A 14,894-nucleotide genomic window follows, 5' to 3' on the forward strand; every position below is an offset into this window, starting at 1 on the left:
CCCTGGCACTACCAGTAACCTTGCATGCATGTTATTTTCCATATATTTGAGTATATCTTTATTTTTTATTTATTTTTTAAATATATTTTATTAATTATGCCATTACAGTTGTTCTATTCCCCCCTTCATTCCCCTCCACCCTGCACATCCCCTCCCCCACATCCCCCCTTTAGTTTATGACCATGTGTCTCAAGTTCTTTAGATTCTGTATTTCCCATACTATTCTTGCCCTCCCCCCTATCTATTTTCTACCTACCATCTATGCTACTTATTTTCTGTACCTTCTCCCTCCTTCTCCTTCTCCCACTCCCCTGTTGCTAACCCTCCATGTGATCTTCATTTCTATGGTTCTGCTCCTGATCTAGCTGTCCTCTTAGTTTGCTTTTGTTTTAGGTGTGATTCTTTTAGTAATTGTGAGTTTGCTGTCCTTTCACTGTTCATCTTTTTTATCTTCTTTTTCTTAGGTAAGCCCCTTTAACATTTCATATAATAAGGGCTTGGTGATGATAAACTTCAATTTGATCTTATCTGAGAAGCACTTTATCTGCCCTTTCATTCTAAATGAAAGCTTTGCTGGATAGAGCAATCTTGGATGTAGGTCTTTGGATTTCATGACTTGGAATACCTCTTTCCAACTCCTTCTTGCCTATAAGGTCTCTTTTTGAGAAATCAGCTGACAGTCTGATGGGGCCTCTTTTGTAGGTGACTGTCCCCTTAGCTCTTGCTGCTTCTAGGATTCTCTCCTTCATTTTAATCTTGGCTAATATAATGATGATGTGCCTTGGTGTATTCCTTCTTGGGTCCAACTTCTTTGGGACTCTCTGAGCTTCCTGGATTTCCTGGAAGTCTATTTCCTTTGCCAGAATGGGGAAGTACTCTTTTATTATTTGTTCAAATAAGGTTTCCACTGGTGGCTGTTCCTCTTCCCCTTCTGGTACCCCTATAATTTGGATGTTGGAAAGTTTAAAGATGTCCTGAAGGTTCCTGAGCCTCTCCTCATTTTTTTGAATTCTTGTTTCTTCATCCTTTTCGGGTTGGTCATTTTTTTCCTCCTTCTGGTCCACACCTTTGAATTCATAGTAGTGGGGTGTTTCTAAATCAAAGGATATGTTCATTTTCTGTTCTTCGGTCAACCTTGGTTATATATTATTGATTTCAGAAAATATTATCTATTTAATGTAAATTGTCAAGTTTTCTGCCTACAGGTTTTTTATTACATTATGGTTTTTTTACTTTTGATTACTATATTTTATTTATTCTTACCCTTTCTTTTTTAAAATTACATTTTATTGGTTATTTTATTACAGTTGTTGCAATTTTAACCCATTTTCTCCCCCTCCACCCAACATCTCCCATTCACTGAGGCAATACCCCCCAGCATTGTTCACATCCATGGGTCATGAGTATCAGTTCTTTGGCTACTCCATTTCCTCTACTGTGCTTTACATTCCCATGGCTATTCTGTAACTACCTGTTTGTATTTCTTAATCTCCTCACCTCTTTACCCATTCTCCCAAATCCCCTCACATATAGCAACCATCAAAACGCTCTCCAGATCCATGATTCTGTCTCTTTTCTTGTTTGCTTAGTTTGTTCTTTAGATTCACTTGTCGATAGATATGTATTTATTGCCATTTTATTGTTCATGGTTTTGATCTTCTTTTTCTTAAATAAATCCCTTCAACATTTCATATAATAATGATTTGGTAATGATGAACTCCTTTAGATTTTTCTTGTCTGTGAAGCTTTTTGTTTGCCCTTCAATTCTAAATGATATCTTTGCTGGGTAGAGCAATCTTGGCTGCACATCCCTGCTTTTCACGACTTTGAATATTTCTTGCCAATCCCTTCTAGCCTGCAAATATTCTTTTGAGAAATCAGCCCATAGTCTTACAGGAACTCCCCCGTAGGTGATTAACTGCTTTTCTCTGCTGCTTTAAGATTCTGTCTTTATTTTTAACCTTTAGCATTTTAATTATGATGTGTTTTAGAGTAGGGTTCTTTGCATCCACCTTGTTTGGAACTCTCTGTGCTTCCTGGACTTGCATGTGTATTTCCTTCACCAAATTAAAGAAGTTTTTTTTCATTGATTTTTCAAATAGATTTTGATTTTCTTTCTCTTTGCCCTCTTCTGGAATCCCTATAACGTGATGTTGGACCTCCTGAAGTTGTCTCAGAGGCTATTTACACTTTCTTCATTTTCTTGGATTCTTTCTTCTTGTTTTTGCTCTGACTGGTTGTTTTTTGCTTGCTCATATTCCAAATTATTGATTTAATTCTCAGCTTCATCCACTCTATTGTTTCCTTGTAAATTGTTTTTTAAATTCCAATTAATATATCCTTCGTTTCTTACTAGATCTGTTTTATGCAGCTGAGGTCCTCACTGAGTTCCTTCAGCATCCTTATAACCAGCATTTTGAACTCTGCATCTGATAGGTTGATTGTCTCCATTTTGTTTTGTTCTTTTTGTGGAGTTTGATCTGTTCTTTCATTTGGGCCACTTTTCATTGTCGCCTCATTTTGGCAGCCTCCCTGTGTTTGTATCTATGTATTACGTAAAACTTTCATGACTCCCTGTCTTTGTAGTGTGGTCTAATGTAGTAGGTGTCCTGCAGGGTCCAGTGGCACAGTCTCCCTTATCACCCAACCTGGTTACTCAAGGTGTGCCATCCATGTGGGCTGAGTACACCCTCCTCTTGTATTTGAAGTTTGATAGCTGTTGGCAGTTTAATGGGAGGGATTTGTCCAGGCCAGTGAGCTGCAACGACTGGTTATGACCACTGACCACCAAGCTCTGCCCTCTGTGGAGGATCAGCTGTGCAGGGGCAGGGTGGTGGTGCTTCAAAGTGGTCTGTAGCTGTCCACTGGGTGTATAGACTTGGGGTTTCCAAGGTGGTTCAGGCCAAGGTCAGCTCCCACCTGTGTTCTGCCCAAGGCCATCATGCATGAGCTATAAAGCAATCTGAGATGGCTACTACTTGTGCTGAGCTTAGAGATTCCCAGGTGAAGCCAAGTCGTGAATCTAGGCTGGCTGCTGCTAGTGCCAGGCCTGGTGCCACTTATCAGGTGGTACAGGGGCTGGAGGTCAGCTGTTGCTTGTTTGATAAGCTTTAAGAAGTTGTGAAGAATAAATGAAGAACAGCCATTCAAATGAAAAAGTCATGGTTAACAGCTTGGGTAGGCCTATAATTTGGGTGGGATGGAGTCTCAGGGGATCTCCAGGGCAGGACAAACAGTATTAGCCAGGTTGATGGAGTCTCACATATGGCACCCACCTACTGGCTCTGTGAGGGGAGGATCAGAAATGTGACAATGGCCTGTGCCTGCCTTTCTGTTTGGGAGAAAGCTGTCTCCCAGCTCCTGGCTTGATTTCACTCTTTAGTTTCTCCCTGTATGTCTCTGCTGCCATTCAAGCTGCTTCCCAGGTGCTACAGCTCAGGAGTGAGTCTGAGTAAGTCCGTGTGTGGGTTCTTTAGGGGGAACTGTTTGGGACTCCAAAAGTTTCTTCCACTGAGTCAATCACTGCTGGTTTTTGCAACCAAAATTTATGGGGACTTACATTCCTGGCACTGGAACTCTAGGCTTGGGGGCCTGATGTGGGACTGGGACTCCTCACTCCTGAAATATCCCTCCTGAATCTTATTCAGTACTAGCCTGTTCTATGTCTCCACCCCTCTTACCAATCTGAATGGATGTGGTTTCTTTAATTCTGTAGTTGTCAGACTTCCATTTAACTTGATCTGATGGCTCTGAGTGATGGTTGTTCTGTATTTTAGTTGTAATTTTGATGTGGTTGTCTTAACATTTAAATTTTCTAGTACATTGCTGTATGCCACTTTTTCTTTTTCATGTCTATTTGGGTTTTATTTCTCAAGACTTGCCAGAGGCTTATGCTATTATTTTAAAGAACTACCTTGATGTTTGTGTTTATTATCAAGTTTATTTTCATTGTTTGTGTTTATTGTTTTATTAGTGTCTGATATTTTGATTGTTTCCTTTGTCCCATATTTTTGGTTAGTATTATTCTTTATCTAGTTTCTTCAGTTAAATATTTAATTTACTAAATTTCAGTGTTTCATACACTATAAATAATTTCTAATGAATGTATTTAAAACTATATTTTCTCTGAATGTTGTTAGTTACAAACATCCCAAAGTATTCATATATCATGATATTATCATCTTCCATATTCACATATTCAGATATTTTATTTCCTCTTTACTCATAAGTTATTTTAAAAGATAGTGGTGTTGTCAATCTACTTATCTACCCACCTATCCTTTTATCAATCATCAATATATTCCTTATCTGTAACCCATCCATCTACTTTAATAACATTTTTGCTGTCCATTATGGTGCAGAAATATGGCTTCTATGTTTACATTTGGGGAAATTGAGGAATTTTTTGTGCCCTCACACATCATCAACTTTTGCAAATGTTTCATGAACATTTAAAAAGGGTATATTTTGTGTAGTTTTTTACAAAGCTCCTCCTATTCATGTATATCTAAATATCTATTATCTGTCGCTCTACCATGTAACTATGGTAAAACCAAGTTCCTATAACAAAGATAATCTGAAACATATGACTTAAGGAAAATAGTCATTAATGTCTTTTTCATACAACAGTCTTAACTGAGGTAGCCTTGGGTTGGAAAAAGCTTTGTTTCACCTGGTCTTTCTGGTACAAACCTTCCATGCTTCAAATAAAGGCCAATATTAAATATGTCAGAGTTTGGAGTCAGGAAAGGTTTATTATTGAGAAAACCTAGCTAGAGAAGATGGGGGTACCTTATGGCTTCCACAAATCCCTTTTAAGGGAGTTTGGAATTCAGGCATCTTTTATGTCAAGGCGTAGGAGGAGGGGCAAGGCAAGAATTTGGTGAGGGCCATAGACAGCTAAGCACCTGAAGAAGGCTCCGAGGAAGAGCACAGGATTTCTAAATCCTTTTGTTCCCAATACGTTTTTTGATCCCCTCTAATATGAGTCTGATTATGGAGACTCTTGTGATCTTAAAGGTGCCCTCTGATAAGAGGCTGCTCAAGCCTCAAGCAGAATTCCTCCAGCTAATTAACATATATGAGATAGGAGCTATTAGATTGAAGGCCGTGGAAGAAATACAGGCTAGAATTAAGGTAGAGAGAATGAGCATTTCACTCTGTTATAGGATTACACTTCTCTACTCTTTGAATTTAGGTGTTGCCATGTGATTTGCTTTGTGCAAGAAATGTGAACCAAGGTTATATATTTCACCCAAAGACAAAGTTTAAGAGCCAATGTGTGATCATGTAATTAGGTACTATGATGAACCCTCCACCACCATGCATTCCTGAATGAGTATAATGAAAAAGTGTTTTGTTGACCTGCAATGGACACATAGTTTGAAAAGGAAATAAACCTTTGTTGGGTTATGCTCCGTGGTTGCAGGTACTTTACTACCATAGCATACATAACAGAGGCTAACCTGACCAATGCAGTTTGGTCTTTTTTCTTCTCTTCAATATGCTCTCTCATTTTTTGCTGCACTGTCTCTTGGTCACTGTACACATTCTGACTTTGGGTAAGCATGGTTATCCTCAGTGTCAATCAGGAACATGTTAAGTGATCAAAAGAGAAAGGTGCCGCAATTGTTATTTATGCAAGGCAATCCACAAAAGCTAGGAGGAGAATGATATATCCTTTATCTTTTGTCTTCCATCTCTGGAATTTCCTCTCTGGAATTTCCAATTGCTTTGCTTTGTAGCAAAGCAATTGGTAAAACACATGAAGTGATGCAATATTGGTACACAAACATATGATTTATTTATACTCACTGTAACTATTAAATGAGAGGTGAAGAAGGTCCAGAGTTTACAAACTCAGTTTTTAAAATCCCTATTTATTAATATTATCCTGAATTCCATACAAAATTTCTGGGGCAGAGTAGATTAATCATTACTTAATCTCAAGTAAATAACTTTGCAGTTTTCCTGTGACCCAATTTCTTATACTTGGGATGACAAGATGAGAGTTTGCTGTCACCCTATAAAACTAAATTTATGTTGCCTATAAGGAATGCAGAAGATGTAAATCTGGGCAGTTATACAGAAGAGTGTGCTGTCCATGTTGAAAGGAGGGAGAAAATCCTTTCTTGGGAAGAATCTGGTGTTCTTACTATAACCTTTTGGAATGTAAATAAATCTCACTTGGGGGGAGACAAGCCAATTGCCCACAGTTTTAAATCTAGAAATGAAATAACACATACCTCTGATGATAAATCCCTCGGGAGTTCTTTCACTATCTATACAGTTGTAAATTACCTTTCAACACATCCCCTTTATCCCAAGTTCTAAGTCTCAGTAAGATTTACTGGAGGGGGGAGGGAATTTCAGGGGAAAAGGGGAAAAGTTTACAGGAACAAGTATAGAGGACACATGGACAAAAACTAAGGGGGTGGAAAATCAAAAGGCAGTTTGATTTTTAGTTCTCTGAGGAAATTTCATACTGTTTTTCACAGTGGCTGCACCTGTCTGCACTTCCACCAAAGGCATACTAGGGTGCCCTTTTCTCCACAACCTCACCAGCACTAGTTGTTTGTTGATTTGTTTATGATGGCCATTGTGATTGGTGCAAAGTGGTATCTCATTGTGGTTTTAGTTTGCATCTCTCTGATGGCTAGTGATGTTGAAAATCCTTTTATATACCTATGGGCACGCTGTATATCCTCATTGGAGAAATGTTTGTTCAAGTCCTTTGCCCATTTTTTAACTGAGTTGTTTGTCCTCCTAGAGTGAAGTTGTGTGAATTCTTTATATATTTTAGAGATCAAACACTTGTTTGATCATTGGCAAATATATTTTCCCATATGGTTGGTTCTGTTTTCATTTTAATGCTGTTTTCTTATAGCTGTGCAGAAGCTTTTTATTTTGATGAAGTCCCATTTTTTATTCTTTCATGTCCATTGCTCTAGGGGTCATATCAGTGAAAATATGGCTGTATGGAATATCTGAGATTTTCCTGTGCATGTTCTCCTTCAGGAATTTTATAATATCATGGCTTATACTTAAGTCTTTTTATTCACCTTAAGTTTATTTTTTTTTGTATGGTGTCAATTGGTGGTTGAGTTTCACTTTTTTTTTTGCATCTGTTTTCCAGATCTCCCAACACCATTTGTTGAAGAGGCTATTCTTACTTTATTTTATGCATCTACTCAATTTGTTGAATATTAATTCACCATAGAAAGTTTAGTTTATTTCGGGGCTCTCTATTCTGTTCCATTGTCTTATGTGCCTGTTCTTACACCACTACCAGACTGTTTTGATTACTGTGGTCTTGTAATATAGATAGATGTCAGGTATTGTGATCCCTCATATTTTGTTCTTCTTTCTCAAAAATTTTGCAGATATTTGGTGTTCTTTGTGGTTTCATGTAAATTTTTGAAATGTTCATTCTATATCTGTGAAATATATCATTGGTACATTAATAAGGATTGCATTGAATCTATAAATTGCTTTGTGTAATATGGATATTTTGATGACAATTCTTCCAGTCCATGAACACAGTATATGCTTCCATGTGTTTTTGTCTTCCTTAATTTCTTTCTTCAGTGTTGTGTTGTATTCTGAGTACGGGTCTTTTACCTCCTTGGTTAAGTTTATTCCTAGGTATTTTATCTTTTTGGATGCTATAGAAAATGGGATTTCTTTCCCATTTCATTGGTGGTGTAAAAATGCCTTCAATTTCTGAATATTGACTTTGTATTCCATTGTTTTGCCAAATTCACTTATGTCAAGTAGTTTTTTTTTCCCCATGGGGTCTATAGGATTTTCTATGTACAGTATTGTGTCATCTGCAAACAATGACAGTTTTGCTTCCTCCTTTCCAATTTGGATACCTTTTATTTCTTTCTCTTGTCTGATCACTGAGGCTAGGACTTCTAATTCTATGTTGAATAGAAGTGAGGAAAGCAGAAATCTTTGTCTTGTCCCTGATCTTGCTGAGAAAGTTTTTAGTTTTTGCCTGTTGAGTATGAAGTTGGAAGTAGGTTTCTTGTATATGGCCTTTGTGGTGTTGAGGAATGCTCCCTCTACTCCCACTTTGCTGACTGTTTTTTATCATAAATGGGTGATACAGCTTATCAAATGCTTTTCTCACATCTATTGATATTATCATGTGGTTTTGTGTGTATCTTTTGGTTTGTGTGATGTGTTACATTTATTGATTTGTGAATATTGTACCATTCTTACATCCCTGGGATGAATCCTACTTGATCATGGTGTGTGCTCTTTTTAATATATTGCTGGATGCTGTTTGCCAATATTTTGTTGAGGATTTTAGCATCTATATTCTTTGGCAATATTGGCCTGTACTTTTCTTTCTTTGTTGTGTCTTTATCTGGTTTTGGGGTTAGGATAATGCTGGCTTCAAAAAATAGTTTGGGAATTTTCCTTCTTGGATTTTTTTGGAATAATTTATGAAGGAAAGGAAGTTATTCTTCATTAAAAGTTTTGTACAGTTCTCCTGTGACCCCATCCGGTCCAGGGCTTTTGCTTTCCAGTTTTTTTTATTATTATTATTATTACTGCCTCAGTTGCATAGGCTGTTATTTGTCTGCTCATATTTTCTGCTTCTTCTTTATGCAGTTTTGGAACATTGTGTGTCTCTAGAAATTTGTCCATTTCACCCAGGTTTCCAATTTTTTGGCATGTATTTCTTCATAGTAATTTCTTAGAGTCCTTTGTATTTCTGTGGTATCAGTTGTAATCTCCACTCTTTCATATCTGATTTTATTGATTTGTTCTTCCCCCTTTTTTTCTTGATGGGTATGCTTAAAAGCTTGTTGATTTTGTTTATGTTTTCAAAGAACCAGCTCCTGTATTTATCGATCTTTGAATTGTTCTTTTAGTCTCTGTGTCATTTAATTCTGCTCTGATCTTGATTATTTTCTTTCTTCTACTAGCCATGGGCTTTGCTTATTGTGGTTCCTCCAGTTCTTGGAGATGTAGGGTTAGTTTGTTTATCTGAAATGTTTTGTATGTTTTTTAGGAGTTCCTGTATTGCTATGAACTTCCCTTTCAGGACTGCCTTCCTAGTGTCCCATAAGTTTTGCACTATTGTGTGTTGATCTTCACTTGTTACCAGTAACTTTTAAATTTTTTTATTGATCTCATTATTAACCCATTTATTGTTTAATAGCAGCTATTTAAGTTTTCATGAATTTGACTGCTTTGAGTTTTTTCTCTGAGGTTGGTATCTAATTTCAGGCCCTTATGGTCCATGAAAATGGTTGATATGATTACAATTTTCTTGAATTTGTTGAGGCTTGTTTTGTGTCCTATCATGTGGTCTGTTTTTAAAAATGTTCTATGTGCATTTGAAATGAATGTGTATTTTGCTTCTTTGGGATGAAAGGTTAGGCCCATTTGAGCTAATGTGTCATTCTGTTCCACAATATCCTTGTTGATATTTTGTTTGGAAGATCTATCCATTGTTGACAGTGGGTGTTCCAATCATCTACTATGATTATGTTGCTGCCTATATCTTTCTTGAAGTCCTCCAAGAACTTCCAAACATATTTAGGTGCTCCTCTGTTGGGTGCATATCAGTTTATAATATTTATGTCTTCTTGATGGATCTCACCTTGAGTGTTATGAAGTGTCCTTCTGTGTCTCTTTTTATGGTCTTTTTTTTGAAGTCTATTTTGTTGGATATAAGTATTGCTACTCTGGCTTTTTTTTCCTATCTGTTTGCTTGAAATATTTTTTCCATACTTTCATTTTTAGTCTGTGTAGGTCTTTTGTTCTGAGGTGGGTCTCTTGTAGGCAGCATATATGTGGGTCTTGTTTTCCTATTTATTCAGCTACCCTGTGCCTTTTGACTGGAGCATTTAATCCATTTACATTTAAGATTATTATTGGTAGGTACTTATTGCCATTTTACTTCGTTTGTACCTTTGTTCCTCTCTCTCTCACTGTTTTTCTTTTTCTTCATTAAGAAGTCCCTTTAGCATATCAAGCAGTGCTGGTTTGGCACAAGTGTATTCTTTTAGCTTTCTTCATCTAAACTGCTCCTTATTTAGCCTTCTATTTTAATTGAGAGCCTTTCTGGATAGAGGGATAGAGTAGTCTTGGTTTCAGGCCTTTGCTTTTCATTACTTGGGGTATTTCTTTCCATTCCCTTCTGATTGGTAGTGTTTCAGTTGAGAAGTCAGATGCTAGCCTTATTGGGGCTTGCTTGTATGTTACTTCATGTTTCTTTCTCGCTACCCTTAAGATTCTCTCTTAGCCTTTGTATTTTGCCATTTTAGTAATTATGTGTCTTGGGGTGGTCTTATTTGGTTTCCTCTTGATTTGGGACCCTCTGTTTTTCCTGGACTTGTGTAGCTTTTTCTTTCATAAAATTAGGGTGGTTTCCATCATTACTTTTTCAAACAGGTTTTCTATTCCTTGCTCCTCTTCTTCTCCTTCTGGTATCCCTAGTATACAGATATTATTATCTTACATGTTGTCCTGCAGTTACCTTAACCCTTCTTTATTCTTTTTGAGTCTTTTTTCCTTTTCTTGATTTTTCTGGGAGTTTTTTTTTCCTACAGTATCCTCCAGCTTGCTGATTCTCTGCTTCATCTAGTCTACTATTGATTCTTTCTACTGTGTTATTCAATTCAGAGATTTTATTCTTTGTTTCCTCTTGGCCCTCATTAATTATTTCTATGTCCTTTTTTTAGTCTGATATTATTTGTAATAAGTTCCTCACAGTTTCCCTGTAGTTTTTGGTAATTATCAGTGATTTCACAGAGCTTACCTACAACTTTTGTTTTGAACTTAATACCTGATTGTTGACTTGCCTCCATTTTATTTAGCATTCTTTATGGAGATTCCTCTTTCCCTTTCAATTTGGTCTGTTTCTTTGTCTTTCCATTATTTGTGACACTCTACTTGCTTTCTTCTGCTTCTTAAATTGATCTGTTTTGGCTCCCTGACTTTGTGGTGTGAACTTCTATGGTAGGCAGCCTATGAGGTTCAGTGGTGCAGTCTCCTTGATCACCTGAACTAGATGCTCTTGGGATGCCCTTCATACCATTTATATTGGTCTGGGTGTATTTGGATTTTAATTGTTATTGGATCTTTCTTTCGTGGCTCCTTCCTTCATCTGTTTGACTGAGAGCCACTCTGCCCACCACATCTTTTGTGCTGTTGTGCAGGTGCTGCCAGAAGAAAATCACAAAGCCCAGGAAACAAACCCACACCCATAAAAATAAGTCCTCCCAAGTCCCACTATCAACATCAAATTAACCAGTATTAATAAGTTATAAAGAGATTAAGACTATTATATTAAACTGATAAGAACAGATACTATACTTGATCTTATCCAAAAGGCTGAGAAAGTATGAGATTAAGACTATTATAAAAAGGAGAGTGGATATGAGATGAGCTACTGAAAGAAAAATAATTTTGAAATGGTGGAGGGAGGTACACTAATAAGAGTTGGGCTTTGCTGGCTGGCATAGCTCAGTGGATTGAGCGCGGGCCTGCGAACCAGACAATCACAGTTCGATTCCCAGTCAGGGCACATACTGGGGTTGCAGGCCGGTTCCCTGCAGGCCAATTCCCAGCAGGGGATGCATGATAGGCAACCATACATTGATGTTTCTCTCCCTCTCTCCTTCCCTTCCCCTCTAAAGATAAATAAATTAAAAAATCTTAAAAAAAAGAGTTGGGTTTTGGAGCAATGCAAAGAGAGAAAGTAAAAGTTACATCATGAATAAAAAAGGGAATAAAGAATATGGAATGGAGAATGAGAAGGGAAGTGTATAGTATTGGTCTAAACAGAAATTAAAATAATATAAAATAAAATAAAGTAAGAGAGATAAAGAAAAAGGAAGAATAAATAATAAATTGTTAATAAAATCATAGGATCCAAATTGGAAAGAAAGATCCACCACTGTACTAGAAACAACAAATAAGCTAAAATTAACATAGGTGGTATGGGAATAAGAGGGTAAAAGAAACAAAGACAAGTTTAAGAGTTGTCTAGAAGAATGGGAAGTGATTTTGAAATGATAGATGGAAAGGGAATATTAAGAGTGAGGAACAAAAATCAAACTCACATAGGGAAAAATTAAATTTTTGGATGTAAAGAAAAAGAAAAAAAGGAGAATAAATAAAAATTAAAATGTGGGATGAAAGAGAAATAGAAAAGAGACAAAAAAGAAAAAGAAAACAGGCTAAGACAGCCAAAATAAAAATTTGGGCCAAGAAAAAACAGTAGGAGAGAGGACTAGTAATATTTGATATTTGAAATACAAAATTAGTGAAGCACTAGGGACAAAATTGAAAAATAAATGCAACAACAATTACACTACCTACAAACAACTAGCAAAGATTGCTAAAGGTAGAGAGAATATGGGAGAGCAGGGGAAAAGGATGTAAGATGACCATTGACAAGAAAATTGGTTTTGTGTGTCTGGACAGGGGAGAAATAGTAAGAGTATGTAAAGGAAACAAGTTGTATCAAGAGAGAAAACAAAATTTGAAATGAAAATAAAACTGTACTTGAACAACAACTAAAAAAACAAAAACAAACTAAGCAATCAACTACAACAGGAACAGAACCACAGAAATGGAGATCACATGGAGGGTTATCAACAGGGGAATGGGAGGGGGAGAGATGGGGAAAAGCTACAGAGAATAAGTAGCATAGATGGTAGGTAGAAAATAGACAAGGGGGGAGGGTAAGAATAGTATGGGAAATGTGGAAGTGAAAGAACTTATAAGTATGACACATGGACATGAACTAAAGGTGGGGAATGTGGGTGGGAGGGGTTGTGCAGGGTGGAGGAGAGTGAAGGTGAGAAATAGAACAACTGTAACAGCATAATCAGTAAAATATATTTAAAAAGGAAAATAATGCAAGCCAAAAGGAAGATAAAGTGGCCAAGAGAAGGGAAGGGCAAAATATGTGAATCGAAATACACTGTTATAAAATTTAGTGACTTCATATGTACAAACTTGCTGGACAAGCAGTGAATGTTAACAAGCTATGTAGGAAAGAAAATATCACAAATCATGGAGAAGACCACAGTGGATTTTGTCTCAGTAGCCTCTTGTATTTACTACTGTTTTTTTTTCTTTCTGGGTACACCTCTGGTGATGTCAGATGTTGATCCCATCTGACCTTAGGCAGCCAGTTTGAGACTTCCAGGGATCTACTGTCTGGCTGTCTCCTTCAATCATTAATCTGGTCACTCTGTACTCAGCAGTCAGGTTTAAGCACTGTAGGGCAGCAGAGTCTAATCCTTCCTGGGGTGGGGGCTATTGTATCCCTTCAGGCTACTGCTGCTTGGTGGGGACTGGTCTGCCTGAACAGGATGGCTTCTGCCATATGGAGGTTGGCTCAGTACTGGGATCCTGGTGGCTACCCTCTGAGTTCCCTCCCCAAAGCCTCTGTCCCCAGTATCTCCTCAAGCATCTCTAGTGCACTCTTCCCCCACTTTGCCAGGGGTCTACTGTCTGTGGCTATCTCCTTCAGTTGTTAATCTAGTCAATCAGTTCTCAGCAGTTAGGCTTAAGTACTACAGAGCCAGGGCAGAGTCTCTCCTGGGGTTGGGGTTGTTGTTTCCCCTCAGGCTGCTGCTGCTCAGAAGGGAGTGGTCTGCCTGAGCATGATGACTGCTGCTGAATGGGTGATGACTCAGCATGGGGACCCCAGTGTCTACTCTCTCAGTTTTCTCTCCAAATCTCCTGCTCTCAGACTCTCCTCAGGCACCACCAGCCCACTCTGACCTCTTTTGCCAGAACCCAGGGCAAGTGCCTGCAGATGAAAATTTGTGTCTTGGCCCATTAAAGGGCTCTTGTGTCTCCAGCTGCCTGTCTCTGCAACTTTGAAGCTTTTCACTGCTGATTATTATCTGCAATTTTGGTCTCAGTGGTCTAGGTTGGGGATCCCAGCTTAGGGTTTAGACCCCATTCTTCTTAGGGAAATCCAACTGGCAGCTTAATTAGCCCTTCAGCACTGTCCCCTGTGGGTGACCGGCCAGCCATCTCGAGTCTCTACCACACTCCTTACCAGACAGGTAGTGTTGAAGCTGATTCTTCTGTCTGTCTGAGGTTATAAGACTTCTCTCTTCCTATTGATCAGTTCTTTGTTCTGGGTGGTTTCTCCATAACTGAGTTGTAATTCCAGATTGGCCCTGGGAGAAGGTTCATGTGACTTCCATTCACTTCCCCACCATCTTCCTCCCCTCTGTATGTATATAAACTTTACTATGCATTTGACTTCAAATAAAAGAATAATCCAATTAAGCTAGTTCACACAAGCTAATTAATTACATAATGCAGAGGTAGGGTGGGCTTTAGAAATGGTTAACCCAGTGGCTTACTGATATCATCAGTGGCTCAATTTTTTTCCTCTCTTCTGTACATAGGCTTCATGCCATGCAGCTCCTCTTGGATTATAGGACAAGTTATATTGTCACATGACCTCTCTTCCTTTTTTACTTACCTTCATAAGAAGGGAGAACATCACTGGTGAAAATTTTGCCAAAAGAATGCACAGGAACTCTCTTTACTTTCTTGTTTCCATTTCCGAACTAATTAAGGGCAGAGGGGGATGGATTACCTCAGACTAATCAAGTGTCTCTCAGGTGCTTAAAACCTATCAGGTTCACGCAAGGCACATGCGCTGAATGTGGAAGGAATGGACGCATAAACCAAATTTAGGTTGTTGTTAGAAAGGAAGAAAGGAGAAATACATGCCGAGCTTAATTTATTGAGCACATATTTTCAGGTGGTGGCAATTGGAAAGCTATAAGGAAAGAGCAATGTGACTGGTTCAGAGGCTGAGAGAAGACAAGTTTGTGCATGTTGCTTCCCCACTTTGTGCCCCTGTTTCCTCATCAGAAAAATGGAGATAAAAT

At 38.0% G+C, this 14,894-nt stretch overlaps 1 pseudogene; it reads right to left on the reverse strand.

Moving 5' to 3' along the window:
- Positions 1–11,232: 11,232 nt before the first annotated feature.
- On the reverse strand, positions 11,233–11,367 carry LOC119040368 (uncharacterized; annotated as a pseudogene).
- Between the last annotated feature and the right edge of the window lie 3,527 nt (positions 11,368–14,894).

Source organism: Artibeus jamaicensis, unplaced genomic scaffold (genome assembly GCF_021234435.1).
Source record: "Artibeus jamaicensis isolate MK-2021 breed Jamaican fruit bat unplaced genomic scaffold, CSHL_Jam_final contig_554, whole genome shotgun sequence".
NCBI lineage: Eukaryota > Metazoa > Chordata > Mammalia > Chiroptera > Phyllostomidae > Artibeus > Artibeus jamaicensis.